Below are 17,108 nucleotides of genomic sequence, written 5' to 3'. Positions count from 1 at the left end.
AAATGTCAATCTCTCTTCCACGTAATACACTCTGGACTGCATTTTGCAGACTAACGAGGCTCTTGTGTCTGTGCCCCACACAGTATAAACCTTCCTTCGTCCATTTCATCTTATCACCATTCACCTTCCTCTTCGTGATTAGCCAAAAGTGGCAAGAAAACGAAGTAAAATAAATGAATTCGACCAACTCAAAACTAAAAGCAAATACTTCTCTTTAAGTTCCTCTCTTGCTAAAAGGAACAAGTTTAAAATAAGATGACTGTAGCACACACGAAAAATATTACCGTTCTCTGCACACGCATGCGCAAAATACTTTTTTGGTTTCGTGAATTACGTCTTATATCTGTATCGTCCTAAACAGCAAACTTAAGTACTAGCTTGGGGCCTCTCCGACGGCGTAGTTGTAACGTGGTTGCCTTGTAATGAATGGGTCCTGGGTTCGATACCCAGTGGAGACACATTGCGCAGTGGTTCAGAGCTCACTTTAAACTGTAGGTTCAGTCCCGATCAGCCTATCTGTGCACAAAGTGGACTTAAACAACAATAATTCAAATTCTTTAAGTACTAGATTGAAGTTGAAAAACAGATAGAGTGCAAATTCGACATTTTCTCCATTGAGGGGACATATAAAGATAAGCCATTTTGTTTATGAACAAACTGCTTGTTTTATTAAAGAAAATTACAAGTGGACCGTACAGCACATCAGCACATATGGAACGGTAGCGTCTGGGAAAAAGAGAGGCTCTCAATTGATTACTCGAAGAACCTGCCATTTTATCTCGCTGCGAACACCTCTGGATACAGTTACCACCGTTATATATACCAGGCACGTTGTGTGGAGGTGGGAATTGACGAGGGAGCTGCGAGGTCCGCTTGAGACGTACGTGACAAGGGTTCGATTCCGGAGGAGGACTGGAGATAAGGAGACCAATCCAGTCACTATTTAACCCGAAGCTGCAGGGGCGGCGAGCATCGTGTATCTATTGAGGCGTGATTCGACTGCGATGATGTGAGAAATGGGTTTTGTGAAAGAAGAGGTCTTCTCACGCAGTTGTTGAATGAGTTGGACAGGAGGTGAAAAGCTATAAAACCTCTTTTAGAAAAGGTTTGAAAATTCTTGTTCTCTCTTTTAGATTGCAGATTAAAATGCCTTACTTAGATTAATCGCGACGACGAGCATGGAAAACGAATTGATGAAATATACTAGGGTGAGTTGAACGAAAACTTTAAATGTCCGACAACTATTATGGGACAGACTGTGTATGTAGCTCAAATTTACGTATCAGTTATTATTTACAAAACGTACTCAAGGCCTCAACAGTGATCAACTGTCGTTTTATAGATGGAGGGTCCACTGTACACTTGCACCAGTCCAAAGAAGTGATTTCTTGCCCTCTAGAAGACTAGAACAGAATGGAGGAAAGACTTTTCGCTGTGGCATATAAGTGATCAACAATTAGTCTATGAAGTTTGGCAAAATTTTGGAACCTTAGAACCAAAAAAATTCTACTAGATAAAAAACAAAAATAGATTTAGGTTCTTATAAAATTTACCTTCAAGGATCATATCAGTAATCAGAAGTGTTTTACTTCCAGATTGCCCATTTGCCGATTGGTAAACAAGGAAGGGCTGCGAGAGATATTTATTAATGTCTACTCATTGGGGATGAAATAGGAGGATGTTCATCCTTGGCAAAAGGAACGAACATACGGCTACGAATTTAAATAGTCGAATTATAAAATGCCCGTTTATTCCCACATATCTAATAACTTATACAATGACAGACAGATTCACATTTAGGTGCTAGGTTGATATAATTTATCTGGGATGATTGAAGTCCTTCTCCTGAATGGACGCTATTCCGTGGCCGACTTTAATTCAACTCCTCCCTCCTTTCTTCCTCCAAAAATCCCGATCATTTCCCTCTCTACGTCAACAACCTTATCACATCTTGCACTCACATTCTAGCTCGTGCTGACGCTTACACTTCCTCGTTCCTCATTCTTTCCAATCATGCCACATACGCCTTCTCCGGAAGAAAAAAAATCCGAATTGAAATTTGAAAAGTAAAAAAATGAAAATATACCAATATTAGCATGTACCAACCTAGACACCAAAAGAATAAAAGATAACAAGAAATATTCGCAATACACAACCAATAAATAAAATATTCATACATAAAATTCGTGTTTGAACGACTGAAAACTGAAAAATTCTCGATGATAGTTTCCAGTCACAGAATATAAAATACTTTATTAACACCCTGTAGTTCTGAGAACTTCCACTCGCTTGTTTAAACACAACTCGGCCACCAAGATGCACACAGCGGATGTAATACTACACCCGATCAAAGTTTCTGCGAGCGTAGCATTTAGCACCGTGGGACAGTAAAAAGTATCCGAGCTTTGCTGCACGAAAGTCTATCTCTGCGAAGTGAACCTTTCAACGCTGAACATACTGAAGTCAGTACTATATATATTCAGTACTATCTTCTTCATTTGTTTAATCTAAAACTATCGGTCTTGTTCATTTTTCAACCATACAATTATATTTATGTCGTACTATTAAAATCTTGCAAATGCGCTTCGGTAGTGTTAATTAGCCTTGAAAATAACAATCCGCACCTTATTACTCAATACGACAACCTCATGGTCCTGTCAATAGACGAAATAATATTAATTTGTCACTTCACACTGGCATATAAACGGACCAATCGACATAATTAGAATTATTAGATGTTCAGACCAAATTATATGTTAATATTTTTCGCCCTCGTAGTTTCTGCATTATAAAGAGATGAAACGGACTAGTTGTACCGTTTTTCGGCAAGTTAACATCGCGTTTTATACGGCAATGGCAAACGCTAGGATCAAAGGAATATCCTGACAGGGTTTAGAACCTGCTGCTGCTTTTCTTCAACCTTACTGAAATAATCCCCTAACACGGTACGCTCCCATTAGGCTCGACAATGCGGGTGGAACCCTTTGCATGCTCCACGGGGGCGACGACAATGGTTGGAAATAGCGACGGAAATCTTCCGAAACGCACATTCGGTCGACGGCATCCCTTCCTCTCGCAATCACGCGTCCGGGCAGGGAATTGGCGAATCAGGGTCTATTTGAATATCATCGGAGGAAATTAAATGCAATCCGGGAAGCGGCGGTCGAGCGAGACAACCTCGCGGGGTTTCCTCGATCGTCGAATCATTACGCGTACGGTCTGCGGCCGCATTGTTCTCGACTTAAGGAAGGAGATCAGGAGACCGAGATGCTGGGGCGATGAGAATCTTGAGGACTCCTCGCCGAAGCGCACTCGTCGCTCGTAATGCAATTACCTTAATCTTGTTAGCGTCCCTGTTGTACAACCACTCGAAGAACGGCTTTAAACATTTCAGGGTTCAATTTTCTTCCCTTTCAAAAGGACTGATTTCCATGTGAGGACATGTTTAGAGGAAGATATTACTCATTTCTTCAATCTTCTTACGTTGGGTTTTTCTTTTGATGGTCATGAAGAAAGAGGGTTGAATCGAGAATGAAAGGAACTTTCTCGCACTCTTAAGGGTTCACAAATCCAATCAAGATTTCATTCTTTGTGACGTTTCGCTATTAGTACATCAGATCTCAGTGCACACAAAAAAGCAATTTGTGTTCCCCTATTCATCCCCATCTTTTGACAGAATTTTATAAGTATATCAAGACTTCTTTTGCTGATATAATCAAACCATTCCTTTCTATTTCCTGTCTTGTCGTTTAAAGTTAGTCTTGATACAAATGAAAATAGTCGAGCCAATTGAAATACAAGGGTATGCGTACCAAAACAGGGCCCCTCATTCATTCCCCCCCACATAACTTTCTTGTGGCAAAATTGTAATTGTTTGTTCAGTGTCAAAAGATTCTTTCATTGCATCAATTGTAAAGTCGTCGGCTTGTAATCAAGGGGTCCCGGGTTCCATACCTGGAGGAGGCACATAGTTTTGGTTTGGATACCACTTAAAACTGTAGTTCTAGTCCCGATTACCTTTATGTGCATGAATGGGCTTAATAAAACCCAACTCAAGAAACTCATTACGTTCCTAATAACTACCTGCGCCATTATAAATGATGTAAACAGTAAGGAATTTGTAATTCATCATCAATTACTACATATCAGAAACTAGAGTGCTGCATCGAGGGCTTTTTGCTTGAGAGTTCGCACAAATGACGCTAGATAGCGTACGGAATTGACAGCTTCATCGCTCGAGCGAATAACGCTCGAACAGGCGAAACGATCGGTATACGCTCGAAGCCCAGTAGTTCACGTATAACCGTAATTCGTCTATGATAGTTGGCCCTAAAATATGTATCGTGAAGTGAAAGACGCAGTGAAATTGAAACTTAAAGCTTAACGCCCACTGAGACGCGGGGAAACGCGGCAACAGATGCGGTTTCGGCATCTCAGTGGGAGATAACCTGCAGACTTGTGGCAGAGAAATTCTCGCTTCGGTTCCGTAATGAGAGTTACACCATTTGATTTCAATAGAAGCAGACAACAGAAGTTCTGTTGCTATCTGTTGCCGCGTTTCTCCGCGTCTCAGTGGGCGTTAAGTTTCAGTGAACATGATCATCATCTCCATGTTAAAATGTACTGTTTAATCTATCTTACCAATACATAGCGATATATGAAAATGAAATAGATGATTATGGGCTGAAACTACCAGGGCGGATCTTTACACATTAGGTATTTCTACGATTATTGTCACATTGAAATTATATTTGATTCTATACACTCGAGCGTAGGAGATTGGAACGAGTATGATCGAACGAGAGTGGTCTCATGCAGTACTCTATCAGAAGAAAATTAACGACTACATTTTATAGAGCGATCCATTCAAGTGTAGACCACCGCATCGGTGTTTGAGCTATCAGCAAGCGAAGCGCTCGCGGCCGCATGTCGGCACTATACTGATGTGAATCAAGTGCTCAAGTTCCCGTAACTAGTTGAAATAGTGATTTATTTACTTACCAATTTATGAAAGAAGGTACTGAATGTCCACTCATTTTTGACACCTCTTGATGAGGTTACCATAACTCGCTGCAGTTCCCGTTGATTAATGTTAGTAATTTATTTGCGGATATTACGTTTCAGTTCTTCCAGGGTGTGTGGATTTGACTTGTGTACAGCATTTTTTAATTTACGCCAGAGATAAAAATCGCATGGAACTGTTGTTATACCCGGGAATCGTGTTTCAAATCGCCTTTGAATTTCACGTGCCGATTGAGTTAACACACATGAATCATAAATAAATACACGCTGTGCAGAAGAAAACATTTGCTGAGCCATAACACACTTTGTGGTTGAATACACTAGAAAAAACACAATACGTAACAATCGCCCTATCACTTTACAGTCACCAGACTAATAAACAGGCCACACAATACAGAACAAGGAGCCTAATCACTTCACAGTCTCCTGTCTACTTTCAGGACCTCCGTAAAAACAGGTTTCTAGCCCCCTTCGCCAGCTTACTTTAGTGGATGTCTTAATAAAGATGTATAGAAAATGTGTGTGCAACAAAGGCGACTAGCTTCAACACTATCTTTTAGAAACCTGCTAAGTAAATCACTTTTTAAAATATTTACGGAAACTGTTGTGCGCTTGCTTAATCGATATTCTACGATGCCGACAAACGGCCGCAAGCCCCTCGATTGCTGATGGCTCAAACCCCGACGCGGCGGTCTACATTTCAATGGATCCTTCGGTACGTTACCCCTACCCCGATTCTACACAATACTGAAAAACTAAATGAAGCTATGGCGACAAGGATGAACGCTACAAGAATTTCACTAATCACAAAATTCAAAAGCAATGCACCGTTCACTACTGCCAAACCGAAACTGACTGATTCCAAAAGTTCTAGCTATCAGTCTATAATAGTCGAATCATTTAAAGGTATGCTGCAGCTGCAGTTTAATCTCGCCGAAATAAGAGCAAGGAGAGTATTGTCTCACTTTTGTACACTTTTCCCACAATTTGATTTTGATCACAAGCTCTCGCACAAGGACGAGGAACACTGTTTTCTTCAAGATATGCAAGGAGAAGGCTACGTCAGCTGCTGCAAGGAACATGAAAAATGATAACGCCACGCTGGACTTTTGCCCTATGCCAGCAAAGTTATTTTCCTAAATTCCATTCCTTTCTTATGGTATTCCAGATTCCGAAAAATTACATCTATTTGGAATTCCTTCAATAGAATTCAAGCGGATCTTCGTGTGGTGTGCTTTCACTGTTCTCTACATATTAGTATTTGACACCGTACGCCTATTTTCTGTTATAGGCATCTGGACAACAGCGAGAGTAAACGAATATTCACTTGAACACTCTAGAAGGATTCTGAACAGATTAAATACTTTGCTAGCACAAATACTTCAATATACAGCGCGGCCTTAACTATTAATAGTTTGACATCTATACATGCTATGAGGAAACTACTACATCATGAAACATAACACGCCTAATCAACGAAATGTACTAGCAGTGTCAAGTTCACAACCCTAACCTAACAAAGACGCATAATTATCAACAGCATCAAATCTAACACGCCAAACAGCTGATTCTTGAAATCATAAATGTCTACCAAAATTCGAGCCTCCGAACCAAGATTTTTGAAGCGGGGGAAATTACAACAATCACGGGAAACCTAAACCCACTACACTGCGAGCACTTTCTCTTCCAGCTCTCTAGCAAGTGACATGTATCAAGCAATCGGTTTCGTCATGTAAGAAACGTGCTACTATTTGTTGTTGTTCTTAGCCACGTTCGCAGTTGCGATTTCCATGTAGCTTTTTGTAAAACTGTGACACCCACGAGGCAAGGTTCGTTTGCAAGAGGCATACTCCTCGGATGCCAGACGACATGTCACGTGCCGTTTGTCACTTCGGTCTTCAATTTATCTTAAGCAACTTCGATTCCAAAAGTTTGAAAGTAAATTAGAATCACTCCCTTAAGAATTGCTTCAGAGTGTCCGATATGGTAGAGCGGATCCCACCGACAAGATGCGAATTCACGCGACTAGAAATTTGCAATCTAGCTGCTGCATCTGCTGGTGGCAAATGCCTTTGAGGACTTCTTCGCAGAACTTTATGAGCTAGGCGTTCTCCCCCTCCGGAGCAGCCTCTTGAGATCATCGGGGAGGAATCTGTCAAAAGATTGGAGCCGTAAGAGGGAGAGGGAAAAGACAAGCCGAAACTTCATTACGTAATATATTTTCTTTGAGGAAGGGATGGCTACTGAACCCCATCTCCGCTGTTTCTCTGTTTGTGATCTTCGGAGCGGTCAGAATCAAAGTCTGCAGTTTTTGCTTCCCTCCCTTCTCTTCCCCCCCTTGTGTTCTCTCACCCTCTGTTTGGAAATGAGGACCGAGTCTGTTGAGCCTGTATCATACCAGTGCGTTCGCCGAAAACCGCTTTGATGCTACGAAAATGTTATTTTTCCTGCCGGTTTGGAGGGAGGGGGGGGGGGGGGTTAGTTGTGGCGGACGTTTTTTTTTCTTTTCCTGCAGACGTCTAAATCCAATTTCCAAAGGCCGGCATGTCTTCTTTTTCCACACTGATGCGTCACCGATCTCAGCCCCTCCCTTTCCAAAATGTCATCGAAACGGCTTAGAATAAGAGAAATAAACAGAGGGAGGGAGAGAAAAAGGTATGTAGTGTTGTTTTGAGATTGAAAAGTAGCGGTAGAAGAGAGAGTAAGGGTGGTAAATCAAATATCTGAAGGGAGGGATGTTGTTTGTACCGTGTTTCCTACGCTCCGTTGCTCGCATAGAAAGCCATATAGACCCACGATGCGACTACGAAAATTGCCTTACAGCGTCGTAAGTTTCGGGTAGTGGGAAAAGAGAAATATTGCAACTCGGAGCAAGGATTCCTAACCTCCTGTATCACGTGTTATAAGAATATCAGCACCACTCAACCACAAGCACTGTTCGAAAGCGACAAACACATACACGTATCAGCTGACAATTTAACAGAAGAGATAGAGAATTTCTAAATGGTGAAAATTCAATATCGCACAAACGCAGAAATCGAGTACGTAAGGCAATACCTCCCACCTCTCCCATGGAGACCCCGTTCTGTTCTATATTCCTTTTCGAAGCACATCTCATTTTCTTTCATGTTCGTCGCCTAGTCTACAGTGTATTTTTTCCTCATGAGTAAATATTGCAAAAAGTAAAAGAAAATTATTTCGAAGAGCGTAACTCAAAAAAATATAAGAACACTCCGTAGCTCTGCGGTGGCAAGGAAAATATTCATTTTCACTCAATTCTGAGAGAGAGAGAGAGAGAGAGAGAGAGACAGAGAGAGAGACAGAGAGAGAGAGAGAGACAGAGAGAAAGAGAGAGAGAGAGAGACAGAGACAGAGAGAGAGAGAGTGCATAACACATATATTGTTCTCTGTTATGAAATGAAATGTGCAACACATATAAAAAAGCAATCATAAGCTGACACGACAGCATTCGATACTGCGGAAGAAACGCATTTGATTTTCTAAACACTGCAGATGGAATGAAATTGAATTATTATTCTCCATAAGAAACAAGTGGTATTTCCTTTTTCGTAGCAACTGACGTTTACAAAGGAAGTTAGATATAGATTTCGCAACCTTTTTTTTTACGCAGTATTATTAAGAAAATTCAATTTTCACTTGACTGATTGTATCTATGAAAGTTCTCTCTAACAAAAAGTGCATATATATATATATATATATATATATATATATATATATATATATATATATATATATATATATATATATATATACCTGCTCAAAACAATTAGGGAATCATGGCTGTTTCTCTTTGATCCCCTAATTTTATTGAGCAGTATATATAAACTTGTGTGTATGCGGTGGCAGAGAGAGAGAGAGAGAGAGAGAGAGAGAGAGTGTACAGTTCCTTAAGGCCTAATGTGCAATTTTTTAAATTTTATATAGAATTCTTTACTCTTATTGCTAGAAGAATGGAGAGAATGCGTGTAACAATGTAGGAATTAATGCTTGAAAACTTCGATTCACTTCGGGAACACAGATACTTTGATTCAAGTTAAAATTGGGTCATTCCATGTCAAATCATCCAGAATTTTGTGAAAATGTCACCCACCATCCCCGATTTTGATGAAATTCGGTATGCTTATAGAACTTTTGATGCTGATTACAAAAATGACAACTTTTTAAAAATTGGTCAAGGGGTTCAGAAGTTACGAGGTTTTTAAGAACTCCCTGTACGCCACATGCAGCTCCACTTTGAATGACACGCATTAGGTTATAATCGATCGTATCTTCCCTCGGGTTTGCCGTAGAAACTTCAAGTTTGTTTTCTCTTGTTCAGAATATTGTAAGCTTTCATTTAAATAATGTTTCAGATGAATGCATCAATAAACATGTATTTTTATATATATTTTTATGTATTTTTTTAGAAAAATAAATGACTAACTTTAAGACAGAATTTCATGCAATGCCCCCCTTCAATGTGAATGTAAGCATAGGCGTAACCTGGTGAGGGCAAAGGGAAGCACTTGCCCTATCCCAAATTTATATATTAATTAAAATTTACAAGTTAAATATTTTTTGTGATCCTCCTGGCACTTGAGGAACGAATAAAGAGTAATAATTGTGATTTTTCAAATGTATTTATCAAATAATCCTGGACACTATTTTTATGCGATGGAAAACTTAGTGATTATCCCAACCCGAAGATAGTTTCCAAGTGACACCCATTAAGATAGTAATTTTTTTGGTCTGACTGTTAAACAACTAGTGTTTCGAAGTAAATAGTTACAAAGTTACAAGTACAGTTACTTTTTATTTAGAAATTCTAACTGTAACTAGCTACTTTTAAAAGTAAGTACCTGTAACGTTAACGTTAACAATGGCAACAGAGTTACTTTTTGCAGTAGGGAAATAGCTAAATGGACAATTCTGTTCCAGACTATAAAAATAAAATATGTACCTTCTCCGGATGCTACGTGAAAGGATTTTCTTGGAATTGCTGGCAAGGAAGCTATGCTTTGTTGCATGCTAAATTTAGAACATCCACGTTTTACTGTAATTCATTTCTAATTGTATGTGAAAACTCCATTGTTTTTGGTAGACTGCTGCGTCCGTTTGGAATGTTGTTGTCCAGCTAGGAAAAAGTCATTGTCGAGGGAGTGGATCTTTGGATCTTGTTGAACTTGGAATGGAGGAGAAAGAAATAGGTGCAAGTGGAATCAATGACACCATATTCAAAATAACGTGGTCAGCATACAAATGTTTATTTTTTAAATTATAATCGTTCACGCAAAGCTGACTGTGTTTTCCATCATTTATTATAAGTAATAATGTAAATATATGAATGCATATTATGTACGAGAAACATAAGTAAAACACGGAAGTCTTCATGATCATTGATATTGTGTAACTTTTACACAAATCAATGATCATTAACAGTACGTTACTGTTACAGTAACTGTAAAAGAAACTCAGTTTCTTCCAAAGTACCAGTAACAATAACTGAGTAACTTTTTTAATGATTGACTGTATCTCAGTTACTTGTAAAAAGTAACTTACGGAACCTGTAAATTCAAATTAGTGCATACTTCCTGGTACTGCTGTAGTACTTTGCAATCACTGACACATTGTACTGTGGGTTGTTGTCATTTCACCCTAGATGATTACTAAGAAATTTATGCCTTGAATACTATTTCTACGGAATTGGTACATAATTGCCGTACTTGTTGCTTTATACTATAGAAGTCTATACAAGTATTTTTACTGTTCCAACCATCCCGTCACAAGGATATTTTCTGTGGTATGTGGCGAAAAAAATCCATTTCAAAAAACTTCAATCAGTTCAAATGTGTAGTATTAATTCTTACTTCATATTACGTATCCCCATGAAGAGTAGCCAAAAAAGAACTTCCATATTGAGATAAAATGCACAAAAAGAATGTTCTCGAAGATAAATTTGCTAAACTTGGGAATGTTAATAATGATGATTATATATATAATTATATATATATATATATATATTATTTTTTTTGTCCTCCTCCGTAGTCGAGCGGGTTAAGGCGTTCACTCGTCTTAAGATCGTTCGCTGCGGGACGGCGTAGGTTCGAATCCGGCTCTGGTCGGAATTTATTCGGCCTACGTATAGGGCCGGTGGCAACCCACCATCGTGAGGAAATTGGGAAGCTCCGAGTGAGTGAGCGTAATCCGGTCGAGACGACCTACTATAACGGCTGGGGATACGTCGGGCTGACCCCCCGACTATTCCAATACTGGTTGAAGATCTCCACGCTTAGAGGTGACAAGAGAAAGTGTGGGAGGGAGACCGGCAGTCGGTAGGTATGCCCAGGCCCTTCATGGGCTGTTGCGCAAAGGATTATTATTATTATTATATATTTTTTTAAAAAATGAAGACTGTTGAAACTAATTTACAGTGGAACGTCGATTTCAAGTTATCCAGGAGACCAAGCTGAACAAACTTAATACAAGGGAAAATGTAAAATCTTGGACAATTTCTTTTGCTATGTTGGGACCACCACGATTTAATGCAAAATGAAGGAAAATATAAAATTGAGGAACTTAAATCGGGGTTCCACTGTAATTATTACTTGCAAATTTTAAATTAATATATAAATTTGGGAGAGGGCAAGAGCTCCCCTTTGCCCCCACCAGGTTACGTCTATACTTACATTCACACATAGTGAACATAAATTTTGAATATTGTAGCTTGAAATATAATGTACTTCAGGCTTTGTGCTAAATACATAAGCATTTTTAATAAGATTTACTTTTAATGTCATTTTATGCAAATTATTTTTTTATCACCCTGTCTCTGAACCGCCCATCCCAATTTTTCCATCAGGCATTAGTACACACTCTGAGCTAGCTACATATAAAATTGGGGGGAAATTGAAGGGGGGGCATTGCATGAAATTCTGTCTTAAAGTTAGTCATTTATTTTTCTAAAAAAATACATAAAAATATATAAAAATACATGTTTATTGATGCATTCATCTGAAACATTATTTAAATGAAAGCTTACAATATTCTGAACAAGAGAAAACAAACTTGAAGTTTCTACGGCAAACCCGAGGGAAGATACGATCGTTTATAACCTAATGCGTGTCATTCAAAGTGGAGCTGCATGTGGCGTACAGGGAGTTCTTAAAAACCTCGTAACTTCTGAACCCCTTGACCATTTTTTTAAAAGTTGTCATTTTTGTAATCAGCATCAAAAGTTCTATAAGCATACCGAATTTCATCAAAATCGGGGATGGTGGGTGACATGGCCTGGATGAATTGACGTGGAATGACCCAATTGTATTGAAATATGGAACCCCCTTTTAAAGACATATATTTATACAAAATATTATATTTTCACATATTGAATGAAAGCCGAGATTTTTAAAAAAGAAATACAATTATTTCTTTTAAAGAACACACGTGGAGAAATAACGAGTTTTAAAAGACTTTAAAATGCAATGGTCACCACACGATAGGGATTGAAGAACGAAATAAATCGAAAGAAAAGTCGGGTAACGAATTTAACAAATCAGGGTTCTTATATTCATTCAGGTAACGAATTAAATGTTCGAGTAACAAAGATTGGATTCTAATCCCGCTGAATTTGGAATCTGTTAGTTAAGATTCGGATTCAACCACCCACCCAGTCTGGATTTAAAATGCCGCCCTGAGTTCGATTCTAATAATTTTGGCAACCACAGGAAAGATCCAGTGCTTGATCTTCATGCTAAACATATAATACATAGTGACACACACACAACACACGCACGCACACACACACACACACACACACACACCCACCCACACACACACCCACCCACCCACCCACCCACACACACACACACACACACACACACACATATATATATATATATATATATATATATATATATATATATATATATATATATATATTCGGTGCTGCCACTTGGCGTATCATGCTGGAACTATTGGTCTGCTGGCGGGAGCAGTGTTGTGTCTGACCTTATAGGTGCGTGAGTGTTGGTAGTGAATGTTACCAAATGGCGCCAAAAATCAACCGGTATTGGGAGGGTTACGTAACGGCCCTTTTCCATGCTAAGTTTTCATACGTACACACTGTGAAACACTCGGAGTGACTACTGCGAAAGCTCGAGGAGTGCAGACGTGTTTCACGCGTTCTCTGTGAGTGCGACGTTGCCGGTTGTGCGCGCTAACGATGGGGATCGAGCTGTGCGTCTGGAGAGCCCGTATAGGCTCTTGGAATAACCGTGGAGGGCGGAAGTTGTTGCAGTTCTGCAGCGAGTGTACTGTGAATATAAAAATGGAGTCTGTTGTGTGTGCAACGGTGTTGATGCCGCTGCTTTTGATAGGCGGCGTAGAATTGAACCCAGGACCCATAGACCGAGGGGATGATGTTAGCCGAATTCTGGAGAGGCTAAAGGCACTGGAGGGCATACCCGAAGCAATCCAGAACATCAACCACAAGCTTTCGACCCTGAAGCAGGTCCACGAAAAAACAACCAATATTGAGGCCGGGCTGGCTGCGATTGGGAGAAGAATGGACGACTTGGAGAGGGAGAACCGTGAACTGAAGGAGGAGAATAAGTGCCTGTGGAGACGAGTCTGGACAGCTGAAACCCAGATAGACAAGGTGGTTGGACACTCGAAAAGAAGTAACCTCATTTTCGATGGTGTCCGGGAGGACGGCCGCGAGACCTGGGAACAGAGCGAGGAGAAAATCCGGACACTGGTGAAGGAGAAGATGGGTGTGGAACTAAATGACATGGCGGTGGAGAGGGCCCACAGACTGAACTACCAACTAGCCGGATGCAGGCCCATCATAGTGAAATTTCACCATCACAAAAAGAAGGAGGAGATACTAGCCAACAGAGGAAAGCTCAAGGGAACGGAGATATACGTGAGGGAAGATTACTCTCCCTATATCGCGCGGCAGAGGCAGCTCCTGACCGACCACATGAGGGATGCCAGGAAGTAGGGGCATCGAGCTTTCCTGGCCTACAACAAGTTAATCGTAGACGGCAAAGTATATATGACTAACGACGAATGCTCGGACATCGTCTGCGTGGGACAACGTCGGGACGGATGCGAGACCCGCAGATCCGAGAAGGAAGATGGGAGATTTGGCAACATGGCAGCACATTCCACCACTGGACCAAGAAATAACAACGGAGATTTCACGTCTGGAAAGAAGACCATGGACGGCGCCATGCCGAAGGCGAGTGTAGCTAAGCTGGTGGACAATGTGTGTTTCGAACTTCCCCCCCCCCCCCCCCCCCGGGGCAGGAATCAGTCGACCACGGAAGAAGAGACCCGAGGCTGCGTTCCTGAAGGGACACCGATTGACGCGTGGAGCCACACGGAGACAAGAAGGGGGAGGCCCAGGGGACATCAGAGTTGCAGCTACGGAGATTTCGGCGCCCAGGGCGTGAATCGCACTTGGAGGCGGCAGGAGGGGGTGACCAGAGCGACAGAGAAGAGAGGCCTTCGGAGCTGCAGCCGAAATCAGTGCAACCGCCGGAGGGAGACAAGGATGATTCTGGACACTTCCAAGATGCAGGTGAGGGAACTTTCTCTTTTGTCCAAAATGTGGAACGCTCGCTCAACGACCCCAGATTGGGTATCCTAACCTGGAATATCGAGGGTCTGGAGAAGAGGGTGCGTGATGAGAGTTTTATGGAATTTGTTCAGCAATTTGACATTCAGTGTTATATTGAAACTTGGGGAAGGTCTAATAGTGTCCCAGAGTCACTGGGGGAGGGGTTCTCGAAAGTCACGTGTAGGAGGGCTAATAGGGGCAGGTATCCGGGTGGGATAGCAATCATATTTAAACAAAAATGGAAAAAGTTCATAAAACCACTAGATATTAATCATGAGGGGATGCTGGGGATTCAATTTTCGGGGGGGTCTCTGAACTTCATGCTAATAGCAGTATACAGGCAACCACCGGGATCAAAATTCTACTCAGAACAGTTTTTCGATAACTTTGGAACCTGTCTGTTGCGTTTGGGGGAGGATCATGGGAAACTTACCGAGAGATCGATGGGGACCAAATGACGGATGACAGAATGTATTTGGGACATAGGAGAGAAAGCAGGGACAAAACTTTAAACGCTGGGGGGAGGGCGCTGTTGGATCTCTGTGCGATACACAAGATGCAGATATTAAAAGGCAAATTTTTCGATGATCAACCAGGACACTTTACATACGTGGGGGAGGGGGGAAGCAGCACAATTGACTATACCATATGCTCACTCGATATGCTGAAAGAAATCAGGGATTTTCGTGTGCATGCCAAAACGCAATCCCATCATATGCCTCTCGAATTCTCCCTCCAGTACAAAATAAACGGGAAGGCAGTTTTCAATAACAGTAATACGAAACTCAAGACAGAGCCGGGAAAAAATATACGTAAATACATATGGACAAAGGAGGGGGAGGAACGATACGTGGGTTTTATGGGGGATGACATAACAAAAATGATGCGTGAACGCATGTGCGCAGCCTTAGACGAATCCAATATAGACGAAGCGGTCCAGCTGGGATATCATATCTTCGAACGTGCAGGAAGAAATATGGTAAAGGGAGGGGGGAAGGGGGACAGACCAGTAAAGACAGGGTGGTACAACGGGAAGTGTAAAGCGATGAAAAAGAAACTAGATCACGCGTTAAAAGGGTATAGATACTTAAATAGCATGGAAACCAGAAACAACTATATATCTAGTAGAAATGCTTATAATAACATTTTAACGGAAGAAAAGGAGAAATGGGAACAGGGAAATTTTGAAGATATAAAAAAGGCCGTAGCAGAAAAGAATAACACCGCTTTGTGGGGCATATTACGGAAATTACGGGGCCAAAAGAGCAACTGGGCACATATTGAACCTTACATCTGGGAAGCACACTGCCGTCGTGTCGTCGGGGGAGAAGGGGGGCCACCACGCCTAGAAGTTACGCGGGAAATATACTTTTTAGGGGATTTCGTTCCGATTCTCGACGAAGATATAGGGGTCGATGGGATAAAAATAGCGATAAGGAAACTGAAAAAGGGGAAAGCGGCAGGACTTGACTCCATTGGGGTGGAATTTTTCAAAGCCAACGAAACTGACATTCATATGGTGGAAGCACAAAGCAAACTAATGGACAAGATTTTTAAAGAGGGGTACTTTCCGAAGGACTGGGCAAGCTCCATAATCTGTCCTATTTATAAAGGGAAAGGGGACAGAAATGACGCAAATAATTTCAGGGGCATTTCTTTATTACCTATATGGAGTAAAATTTACACACACATCTTAAACCGTAGGATCCAGAAATGGACAGAAATATTCGACAAAATCTCACCACTACAAGCGGGCTTCAGGAAAGGGTACAGCACGGTAGACAACATATTCATATTACAAACACTAGTACAGAGGAAAATTAAACAGAAGCGGGGGAAATTATACGCATGTTTCATTGATTTTGAAAAAGCATTTGATAAAGTTCATAGGGAAATTTTGTGGGGAAAATTGTATGAGAAGGGAATGTCCGCGCGCATGATCAGAGCACTGCAAGCAATATATGCGAGGGTAGAATTCGGAGTAAGATGCGAAGGAAACCAAGTCTCGGCACTGCAGCCTTCGCTCAGGGGACTGAAACAAGGATGCATCCTATCACCAGTGCTATTTTCACTGTTCATAGATTGGGTAGCGCATGAAATTAAAATGGATCAGGATTCTATCCCATGTATAGGAGTGCAAAGTATACCAGTCCTTATGTATGCAGACGACATAGTCATCTTGTCCGAGACAATAGAGGGTCTTCAAAGGGGCATAGACAGCATATATGAGGGGTGCATCAAATATAAAATGAAGGTAAACATTAAAAAGACAAAAATCATTGCTTTCAAAAATGGCTACATATTTAGCAGACAGGAGACATGGACGTACGGGGGGGATTTAATCGAGCGGGTTAAAAACTTCACATACCTGGGGGCATCACTCTCCATGACAGGGAGTTGGACACACCACATAAGGGCAAGAAAAACTAAAACAAAATTTGCAATAGAACAAGTCATAAGGACAATA

The 17,108-nt window shown here is 41.0% G+C and overlaps 1 pseudogene; it reads left to right on the top strand.

The window, feature by feature from the left end:
• LOC145985602 (uncharacterized) overlaps nucleotides 1–6,337 on the top strand; it is a 76,911-nt pseudogene extending 70,574 nt beyond the window's left edge.
• Nucleotides 6,338–17,108: the final 10,771 nt, after the last annotated feature.

The sequence above is a fragment of the Lepisma saccharinum genome, chromosome 3 (assembly GCF_977018435.1).
Source record: "Lepisma saccharinum chromosome 3, izLepSacc3.1, whole genome shotgun sequence".
NCBI classification, from domain to species: Eukaryota; Metazoa; Arthropoda; class Insecta; order Zygentoma; family Lepismatidae; genus Lepisma; species Lepisma saccharinum.
Note: the sequence above shows the minus strand (reverse complement) of the source record. Positions and strands in the feature narration are given on the sequence as shown.